The sequence below is a fragment of the Cryptomeria japonica genome, chromosome 9 (genome assembly GCF_030272615.1).
Source record: "Cryptomeria japonica chromosome 9, Sugi_1.0, whole genome shotgun sequence".
NCBI lineage: Eukaryota > Viridiplantae > Streptophyta > Pinopsida > Cupressales > Cupressaceae > Cryptomeria > Cryptomeria japonica.
Window position 1 is genome coordinate 142209733 of NC_081413.1, and position 12107 is coordinate 142221839.

A 12107-nucleotide genomic window follows, 5' to 3' on the forward strand; every position below is an offset into this window, starting at 1 on the left:
GCACCAACCCCTGATATTTTGTGCACCAACCCCTAGTTTTGTGAGTACCTTCTCAAAGGAGCACCAACTATTGTTCAGAGTACCCACTCAGAGAAATACTATGATTGTTCAAGTTTACAATATAATGATAAAGCCCTATTACTAATGAATTTTGTTACACTTACAGAATTCTCATATCTTGAGAATGACTCTCTCTGCCTGTTGAAGCTTTCCCTCTGTTTCTCCTCTAGTCTAAGTCCCATTAACTTCTTCTCTCTGCTATAACATTACACTATAGAATACTCTATTCTTCTCTCAACAACTATAATCAACACTTCAACACACCAACCATCCATCAACTAGTGGAGATATCTTTGTTTCCACCTTAGTCACTGTCTCAATGGCCACACCTACCAATGTCGAATCACATTCACAACTACTACTCGATTGGATTGACTCTATACACATCAGATTTTTCTTTTTACTGCAATCTTGAATATTTTATTCAAGTCAGTTGTCTTGGAGATCTGCAACTTTGAAGATTTCATTCTATATCCTGACTATGATCTCATACTTAGCGTCTATAGTAAATGCATCCAACCTTTCCTCTAATCATTCTTTATACTAAGTTGTTATTTTTAACAACCCCAATCTGTCTAGCAAATTTGATTTTTCCTCTGTTGATTTTTTAGCCCATAAACCATTTGTAACTTAATCCCCATTAATGCATTCTCCATCCTCTCTGAAAATTTTGACAACTACCACACTGAAATCCACAATCATTGACTTCAGCGTATTAGATATCTTCTTCACCTAGCAAGGGAGCTATATGTCTCCACATTCTTCATCTAGATCAAATGGTCAAGGTCGATCAACCACCATATAGATCATTTTAACTATCGACATGCAGACATCTTCTGATTTAGCGTCCAAGTCATTTGGTCAATCCTGGTCAGCTGTCTATGTGGATATCTAAGTCTATTGGCTTGCAGACATAGCTGCAAAGTCAATCACAAACTTCAAGTCTATTGACAAAAATACCCTTTCATCATTTCGATAGGTTTCCTCTGATTCGCTTCGTACATGCCACATCATCGAGTCAAACTTAGTCAATGCCTAGGTGGACAATTAAGCTGCTCAGATCCATTGAACTTCATGCATGATCTACCCATGTGGAATAAGCTTATCTTATTCTCAAGAAGCCTTATTTTTGTTTGTTAGCCCGCACCTTATTAGCATGGTCTCTCAACATATGCAGGATAAGATTTCTTCCTTTTGTCATTGCTTGTCCTTTTCCCACACTATATTTCTTAACACTTTTCCCCCTAGTGAGATAAGCTTTGTCTTTCGCCTTGACAAGAATCTTCTTGTCTCGCAACCCTTTCCTTATCCTTGCCGAGATGCATGGGATAAGGAAGCCTTTCCTTTTTCTCTATACTCTTATCCCACGGCAATATTCTTACTATTGTGAACCCTCATGGGATAAATATTTCCTTAGTATCCTTCACTTTTTCTTTTTAGCCCGCATAGTATTTAATGTGCATCTTATCATGTGTGAGATAAGGGAATTTGCAATCTTTCCTTTAGCTTCTTATCCCACATGATATTTGTTAGTCACTTTTGACACCATGAGATAATAGGGAACATCTCTCCACTTTGACCTCCTTTGACTTTCTTATCCCAAACAACCAACATTGAACACTTTTGACAACACGGATAAGAAGGACCACTTTGCATAAGTTATCCCACACGACTTTTGAGGGTCACATTTGATACCGCCAGATAAGAGAGACCTCCTTGTTCATTGAAAATATTTTATCACACAAGGTCAAAACTCTCTCTCAAGTATGTCACAGGATAAGAGGATAGCTTGATTGACCAGTCAACAATGTTATCTCCTAGGGTCATTTAGTCACCATTCAAATACACCATAGAATCCTCAGATGCACATGAACCAAACAGCTACTGCCACATGATAATAACAACACATGACTTGATGATTGTTGCCGACATGATCAATATGTGAAGACGGTGAATGTCGTTGACACCTCTGTAGAAATTTGTCAAAATCCCTGCAGCATAATGCAACGTGTTATACACAACTGTTGCCTGCCTGCATCATTGCAACCCTTGGACACCCCTCAACATCTACCTATTTTTCTGCAACCATTGGACATCCTTTAACATTAATGACAATAATTCAAATAGGGATAAACCTTCTTATGAAGTTAATCCTTCGAAGGAAGCTTTCTAACCCTTTCTTGTGACTTGGGAATGGAAGAGACACAATGTTTTACACTCTATTTGGATCAATGCTTAGACCCTCTTTAGATACAATATGTCCTTAAAATTTATCCTGATGAGTGGCAAACACACATTTGTTGGAGTTCAAGGACACACCATATTCTTTGCACTTCTTGAATACTTTCTCTAGGTGAGAAAAAAGGTTTGCGGCATGTTTGGAGTGTACAGTGATATTATCAAGATATACAAGTAAAAATTCTTCTAGTACTCCCTTAAAGGCCATATCCATGTCTCTTTCAAAATTTGCACCTACATTTGTTTGTCCAAAAGGCATCTTATAAAAGGCATATGTGTCCCATTAAGTTGTGAATGCACTCCTGAATCGGTCTGATTCTTGGACTAGAATATGGTTATATCGCGAGTATCCATCGAAGAATGAAAATATTTTGGAGCCACTAACTTTGGCTAAAATTTGTTCCATGGAAGGGAGGGGATAATGGTCCTTAAGAGAAACTCTATTGAAATCCCTAAAGTCTACATACAATTTGATTTCCCCATTTTTCTTCCAAAGTGGAACAAGATTAGCTACCCAAGAAGAATGCTTAATTGGAAAAATTATGTTGGATTCTTTAAGCTTGGATAGTCCTTTTCTCATCAAAGGCTAAATTTTAGGATTTAAAGGTCTTTTATTTTGTCTAACTGGCTTAGCATTAGGATAAAGCTCTATGGTATGCTGAGCTAAGCTAGGATCAAACCGTTTTAGATCCTCATATATAAAAGAAAATAGATTACCATATTCTTGACAAAGGTTGACAAAAATATCTTGATCTATTTGGGAACATAAATTTCCCAAATTGAGAGCTTTTCCCTACACCACGGAAATTGATTTGTAGTCTCCCTTCCTTGCGGCTAGGTTCATAGCTCTACCTTTCATTTGATCATCATTATTAAAAATACCTTCCAAGGTGATCAATACTTTGGGAAGCTTGTTATAATTAAGCTACATAATTTGATCTCCATATAGGTATTGTAGTAGGGCTTTCTTTTTGTGTGAGAATTTTTTCTCATCTTGTAGAAAATTTACAATTTGTTGATCAGAATCGAAGACCTGTCAATTCACCTAGTTATCAGGCAGCACAAGTCTAACCACAAGTCTGATTTGATGTTCTTTCTCTACTACAATATGAGATGGAATGTCATGCTGAGTACCAACTGCTGCTAATCTATCAACATGTTTACTCTAATTTCTAGGGACACTAGAAATATTGAAGGCTTCAAACCCTTCAATTAGGCCCCATGCTCTAAGTTTATAGGACTTGAGAAGGTTGTTCTTTGTGATGATTTGTTCCCTAACCTAATTAAGAACCAACTCGTTATCTCCATGCACATTTAAGGATTTGATCTCTCTTCTTTGTGTTGTTTGGAGACCCATAATTAAGGCTTTATACTCAACCACATTATTAGTGTAGCTAAAATTAAGTCTGAAAGAAAAGTATTTATATGTATGTATGTATATATATGTATGTATATTAATGTGTATATATATATATATACATATACATATATATAGATATATACATATATATCTATCTATATATAGTTATATATATATATATATATATATATGTACATATGTGTATGTGTATATATACATATATATATATATATGTGTGTGTGTATATATACATATATATGTGTTTGTGTATATATATGTGTGTATATATATGTATGTATGTATATGTATGTATATATATACATATATGTATATATATGTATGTCTATATGTATCTGTATACACATAAAAATTGATATGAGCAATTAAATAAATATTTTATATTTATTTAATATTTATTCTTCTATTAAATAGTTAATTTGAAAATATTAATTTATTTAATTCATTTCGTGTCTTTCTATTAATTAATTTAATTGAAATATTTTATTAATTCATCTATCCTATTCCTCTAATTAATTAAATATCCAATATTTAATTATTCTTTTGATCAATTAATTGAATATCTAAATATTTAATTATTTCCTTCAAACATTTGATTATCTAATATCTAATGATTATTTTTCTATCCTATAGTCTCAAATATTAATTCATCTTATCCTCTCAAGGTCTATAAAATCATCTTATCCTCTCAAAGTCTATAAAATCTATAAAATCAAGAGTTTGAGTTGTGAGAGTTAGTCTTCAAGTTAGTCTTCAAGTGAGTTTTCAAAGATAATCATTTGTGAAAACTTATGCATCTGTGAGTTTTAATCTTGAAGCAAATAGCATAATCAAATAGCATAATCATTTAGCATAGTCATTTAGCATTGCATATCATAGTATCAGTTAACTATCAGTTATCAGTCCATTCTTCATATGTCATCTTGGAAGCTATCGGTGCTTATCAAAGAGCACACCATCTGCAACCAGGAACAGTGGAGTTAGGACACAATGAGACTTAAATCATGAAGGTAATAATAGTGTTTCTATTTTATATGTATTTCATGTAGTTCCATTGATTGAGTTTGGGTTTCCTGTAGCATTTCCTTTGTATTATGTGAAACTAACATGTTGTAGGTAGTATTTTGATGATGAAATTCAAGTCGACACACTATCCATCAATGACAACATATACAACCAAACCAAAACATGAAGCCAAAACAAAATACCATGTTGCCATCAATGACAACATAGTGAAACAACTTAGCTTGAGGAAGATCTAGAATCCGGAATCCATGGACATGGGTTTGGAGAAACAACTTGATATGGCATTTGAAGATTATGACATTGAATGGTTGAAGAACTTAAAGCTACAAGATGAATTGAATTCTGCTAAGGAATTCATTCTTATCCTACAAGAGAGGCTATCATCTATTCAAGTTAGGAGGAAGGAACTTTTGCAAAGTCTGGATGATGAAGTGAAAGATGCACTTAAGGAACAATGTCACAAATTGAGTTAGGAAAATATGGTTATGAGAAATGAAATGGAAGCTATAACTATGAAAATGTCTAAGGAGATTGAGGACCGAAAGAAAAAGGAATAAAATCTTTTTGTATCTTTGAAAAACAAATTTGAAGAATGTGATAGATTGGTTCATGAGAATGATATGTTGAGAACTGATTTAGTACAATCCCAGAGAAATGAACAAGAGCTTGAGAGACAAATAATAATTATGTGAGAAGATCTAACTACTACAAGTGAGTATAAAGAAAAAATCAAGATTAGATCAACATAGCTAGATGAGTTGTTGAAGAGACAAAGGCAAATTGGAGATTCTAGTGGACTTGGATTTGAGAAAGGATAGAGTTCTAGTACTGCTAATGAAGATAAAAACCATAAAGCATAAGTAAGGTAATTTAATGCTTGTAAATTTAATGGTAGATGTTTTGTTTGCAATAGATTTGGTCACATGGCTAGACAATGTAGAAACAGAGCAAATCGGAAACCTGATTCTGCTCCCGGTAAATGTTCTAAATGTAATAAGTATGGTCATAAGAAAAAAGATTGCAAAATGAATGTTAAATGCTATGCATGTGGAAATTTTATCGATTTTAGCAAAGAAATTCAAAGGAACAATGTTACATGTTTTGCATGTAACATAGTGCAGGTCAAGCAATTTAGTAATTAGTGCAGGTCAAGCAATTTAGTAATTAGTGCAGGTCAAGCAATTTCATCGATTTTAGCAAAGAAATTCAAAGGAACAATGTTACATGTTATGCATGTAATGAGGTTGGACATATTACTAAATTCTGTAGAAGTAGAAATCCACTGGTTGGTAATGGAGGATCAAATGAGAAAGGGAAAGAGAAGGTTAGTGAAATTTGGAAAGATCATACTCGGAGATGGGTTAGGAAGACTAAAGAACAATCATCAGTTGAAAAAGCACCGGTTACTTATCCGGCAGAGGAGGTTGCTCCTCCACCGACAGGTAGCTCATCCGATAACTGAGGCAGATTGGTGCAGGGGCACAAGCCTAAGATTTAATCTTTTCCTCTTTCATTATTTCATGTTTTTGTTTCAAGGTGTTGTAAAGGATCTTAGAATCCTATGTTCATGTTTTTTTTTTAAAATAAAGTCCTAATAGTCCATTTTGTAAGACCTAGTGGCCTAGGGTGTATTATAAACCCTACGGTCAACTATGGTCAAAGGGACTTGGGATGGGTAGATTTAGTGAGTTATGTGTATTTTGTTCTATTTAGGTCCAATATAATATTTTTAGGCTCCTAGGTCTATGTTTGAAGTTAATCTGTTGCCAAATTGCAAAATTGTCAAAAATTGCCAAAATATTGCCAACTTGGTGAACAACTTTTTGAAAAGTTGTTAAAAATCAGTTCCCAATGTTCACAACCACTTTGTTCCAATTGGAACATGTTGATATGGATATATAATGCCTCAAAAACTCTTTCGGAGTTGTTGTTGGTGGATATTTGTAATTTGACATTTTGAAGCAATAAAAAAATACTGCATTTTCCAGAAAATTTGTTGTTCTTTTGGTTGGTAAGGAATTTCACGACCTCCAAACTGAAAAATTATTTCATGGGAAGTTAGAGGGGTGAAATACCTTTCTTTTGAGTTCAACCAAAGCTTCTGAGGTGGAGTTTTGAGTGAGTTATTGTGTAACAGTCCAAAATAGTCTGTGAAAAGGGCATAAACCAAGGGTTTCACCTTTTCTTTCCCTTTTCTTCCAATCTAATCATGGCAAAAGTCTAAAAATTGGTTGGATGGAAGATATAGGAGTTTAATATGATACTAAAGAGGTTTCATACTAGGAGAATGTGGTTGGAGATTATTTTCTTCAAGTTTGAAGCTAGGCATCCCCATGTGACTGGCATACGGTGGTGAAGAAGACTTTGACATTTCCCCATTATTTTTGATCAGATGCAAACCAAGAATTGTAACTTTGGATTTTGTGTTTTTTGGAGTTCCCCAAGGTTTTCCAATTACTTCCCTTGAGAAATTTCCAATTGGAAGGGTAGTTCCTTTGTTAAAGTGCTCATTTAGCCCCATTTAGCCTAGTTGAGGGTTTACTAGAAATGGTATTTGTAGAAGGTTCCAGATCAAAACCTTTTGGAAAAAGTGTTGTCCTAGGTTTTTAATGGTGAATATAAAATAAAATTTCTTGGTCCTTTGTATTTTTTGGGAGAGAAACCAAAAAGTCACTTTTGAGGGCTAGTTGGCTAGAATAGCCATTTTGCACTTTGACCCCTTTGAGACTTGATCAACCCAATATGAGGGTTTTTTACCATCATTGGAGGTTTTTGGATCCTAATAAACTTTATTTGAGTCTTTGTGGACTTGTAGAACCATTTTGGAGGGGTGTGAGCCATTTGAGCAACTTTTGAGCACTTTGCCTATGGGGTTGACAAACCAAAGTTGATAACTTTGTAAAATGTCTCAGTGGGGAATTATGGGGATGAAAAAAATTGAAATGAGACATTGATTTGTTTCTTGTTAAGGTGTGAGGTCTGGTTGGGAAAATCTCCTTTGAAAGGGATTGGGTTGCCAGTTGAGAAAGTGAGCAACTTAGAGCATTTTCAAGTTGTTGGAACCATACCTCTACATCACAGATGCCTTAGGGGTAGGAAAAATTCATGAAGATGCTGCATATGCCCTAGAAAGAGGTTCTATAAGATGTTCCATACATTGGGGATGCTTATCCAGCATGGATATGTTCTATTTGAGATCTGACATCTTTCACCAACAATCATTAATGTCAATGGAAGATTAGGGTTTTTCTCAGAGGTTAAAAGGTTGAATTCACTTCATTATTGATCACCTTGCATTTAGAGCAATTTCAGAGTGATAAAAGGCATTTCAGAGTAATCAAATTTCTTCTTGAGCGATTTCACCAGTGACTAGAAGAATTTGTTAAGGGTTTTCACTGGAAGTGATCAACAGGTATTTATCTTTAAACATGGAAGCATGATCATCATCTATTCCTATCTTTGTTGCAAATCTGACTATAGTAGAGGTCAACGACCACCCCAGGTGAATTTCCAAGCGATATCTGTATGTGGCTACCCTCGAATATTCAGTTGGAGAATTTTCTCGTGTTCTGGTGGGAGTTGTCTATGTTGAAGATGTTAGGGCATACATACATTGTCACATTTAGGACTTGGGAACATCAGAAATAAAGGGCATGTACATGAGTGAGTTGATGAGAGAATCTAGAAATATCAAACTGACATATAAGCACATTGAAGACTTAGGGTTCACCGGCATTCTGGACATCCCAAAATATGAAGATAAGATAATTAGGTATGTTTTGAGTAGAGTATAAGGGGAGTTTATCTAGTTGGATAGACCTTACAAGATCACCAAGGAAGCCATTAGGGAAATCAGTGGTTTTCCACAGGTTGGGCAACATCCAAATAAGAAGGTTTCAAATGATTATGTGAATAAAATCACCGGTGTGACATCAGACAAGAGATCTATGGGATTAAGCACTATTACTGACATGAATATTATATTCAGTAGCATGATCATCGGATATAAGGTAAATCAGTCAAACCGATTGAACTTTGTTTCCAGTTCTTGCATTTTTGCAGCATACAATATGATGAGAGAAAATGAGAAATTGAATCTATGCGGTTGGATGTTAGCTGAACTGTTAATAAACATAGGAAAGATTAAGGGAGAAAAGAAAGGAACCTTCTGATATGGAAACTTAATTGTTTTCTTAATGTTATTTTTCATGAATGACACTCCTGATTTTGGGAAGAGGCAATGGGCATCTAATATCCCAGTAGGGAGACAATTGAAACAGTCAATTGCTACTTGAGGCAGTCAAAGAGATGATAAAGTATGGGGATATTTTAAGGGGTTCCAGAAATCTATGAAGTCTAGGGAAAGAGTTCCTAAGCATATTATTGAAAAATATTCAACTGACATATGCTTCATGGTGAAGAAGGATGAAACACTTATGGAAGCAGTTAAGCCCCTGAATATTTGGATTGAGGAAATGGGTTATGAAGTGGATGCACAGATCCTTGAGGCTTATGAAAAAATGTTGATTGATGCACCTATTGATGAGGCAGAGAAGCCCTATGGTACTGCAAAACAAAAATCACAAGAGGTTGAAACAAAGCTCAACCGAAAGAAGAGAGAGAAGCAAGAAGGAAATGCTAGAAAATTTGTTGAGAAGGTCTCATAGGACATTAAATAATTAATTGATGTTGTCCCGGAGAAAGACAAGAAGAGGAAGAATCCAGAAGTACACATTGAGCCTGTTACAATAGAGTTTGAATTTGAGGATGACACACCCTTGGAATTCAAGAGGGTTCTAAGGAGGAAAACAAAGGAAACAAAGTTAGAGCCTAAAACTCAATCGGTTAGGATGGTTACATTCAAAATACCAGCATGGAAGCAAGCACCAAAAGTAACCACTTTAGCTCCATCTAGTACTGCAAGAAGGAAGAAGAAGAATGACATCGATCTGGCAATTCAATCTGGTAATGTGACTATCATTCCACCAAAAACTTGTGTAGAGCTAGTAGATGAAATCATTAAGGATGTAATGTTAAAGAATGTATAGTTTTATTATGAACACTTAGAGGATGATGAACAAATTGAGGTAGAGGAAGAAATATTATTATATTTGGATATTTATAAGAAAGCCTTAATAGAAATTGAAAACCAAATACCGGCAGAATTATATAATATATTAGATGCTAGAAGACTATCAGCAATGCAAGAAGACAAGAATATTAAAATTCAAGAGTTGTTATTTGTTTGTGTTACTATTTCTCTAGAGGAAATGGAAATGACACTTGACATGGAAAATATAAAAGTCTTTAATAACAAATAGAGAATAACTAGTCTGATGCTAGGAAGGGTAAATGAGATAATAAAGGAGACTCAAAAGGCATGGGTTAAGTTCTTTGGAGAGAAAATAGGTTTCTTTACTTCACCAGAATCAAAGACAGACACTGCAGACACCTCGGTTGAAGGAAAATGAAAGGGGATTATGGGCACTTCACCCTAAATTTTGAAAAACATTAAGATAGTGGAAATCAAGCCCCTAGTAGATACAAATGTATAGAGAGATGTTGAGATACTAGCTAATACAGAGAGTGAAAAGGTTGATGATGTACATGATACTAATATTGAGGATAGCAGTCCCTTGGATACAAATGTACAGGTTGAGGCTCCTATAGAGGAACCACCAGTTACAGAGACTGCACCAAGTGGCGAATCCACCAGTGCAAGTGAGGAAGCTATAAAGGAAAAATCATTAGAGGAGAAGAAAGGGGAAACTAGAAGAGAACCGGTAGTTGGTCCATCATTGTTGTCAATTGACACTTCATAGGTTGTAAAGAAAAACATAACTGAGATGATTCCTACTAAACTCATGATAATGGCAGCACAAAAATTAATGAAGGAGGGATCTACAGATAAAGGGATTATTGATCAGTCAATCACTGTTTTACACAGACTAGTCCTAGAGTGAAAGATTGACAATGAAGCGAGCCCATCCAGTAAGCTTAAGACAATTACTGAGCACATTTCAAAGGATTTTCAGTCCTTACAACAAATTTCAAATTGACAAGCACTTGAGAGGTTCACTCAGGCTAAAAGAGTTGCATTTGATCAAGTGATTGAATCTGAGAAGAAGAAGATTGATGAAAAGTTGAAACTGATAGATAATTCTTTGAAGTAGTGTACAAATATTTATAGGGTATGTTGTAACACAAATATACTTATAGTTAATGTGGATAAGAAGATAAAAGAATTTAAGGAGAAAATTGCAAATATAGCTAATTCTTTTTATGGATTGAATTCATTGATTACATCCATTGATGGTCAAATTTTGATATTGGAAGCCCCAAATTTTGTTCTTGAGAAGGAAAGAGACAAAATAATAAGAAGAGCTAGAAGTGTGAGAGGCTTGGTGAGTCCCCGGTTGGATTCACTTAGCACATACAAAAGAAAGAATGTATGGATATGGTTGGAAAGCCCATACCAGTAGAGGTAAGTGAGAAATAGTCATTTCCACATATATTAAATGGACTTGTATCTATTTATGGCACTTTCAAAACTGGCTGGGATACTTATCTTGATCTATTGGAGAAGGCTTATCCGGAAATTTTGAAATTTTTTAAGCTCCGGTAAGATATTTTTGGGATATTCATTGTATAGTTTTTTTCAGATCTTTGACATTATTTTTAGAATTTTTAATCGCATTGATGTCAAAGGGGGAGTGATATAGATGTGAAAAATAATAAAAGGATTTGTATACATTAGGGCGAGATATGGAGATATGGGAGTATGGAGTATTTTGCATTAATGAATATTCAACTCAGGGGAGCAGAAAGGATGGAACCGACAGATGAAACCTTGACCATTTTTCACATGAGTGTTGCCATCAATGCCAAAGGGGGAGATTGTTGGAAATTGACACTCAATTGGTTGGTTTCACTATGTTGTCATTGATGGCAACATGGTATTTTGTTTCGGCTTCATGTTTTGGTTTAGTTGTGTACTGGCAAGAACTTCACAGACACTACACCGACACCGATAGGACATAATGATTTCTTTGGTTATTGACAATGCAGACCGACATGGTTTAGAATATGGTTATTAGTATTGGAGGCCGACATCCCTTGGATCCAGCATTGGCAATTTTTTTTGATATTCATGCATTTATTTTATCTAACCGACATGTAATTTGATATTGTAATTATCTTTGTAAGCCGACATAACTTGGCTTGATAAGTTGTATAGGATATATAGGTCAGTTGGATTAGATCATTTTGATATAGATATGGTGATGGATATGTGAATGTGATATAATACAAAATATATCAAAGAAATTATGTATGTGAGGATATTTATGTAAGGGTTATTCCAGTAAAGGGTTTAGAGTTTCAGATTGGAAAAGATAGAGCTTAA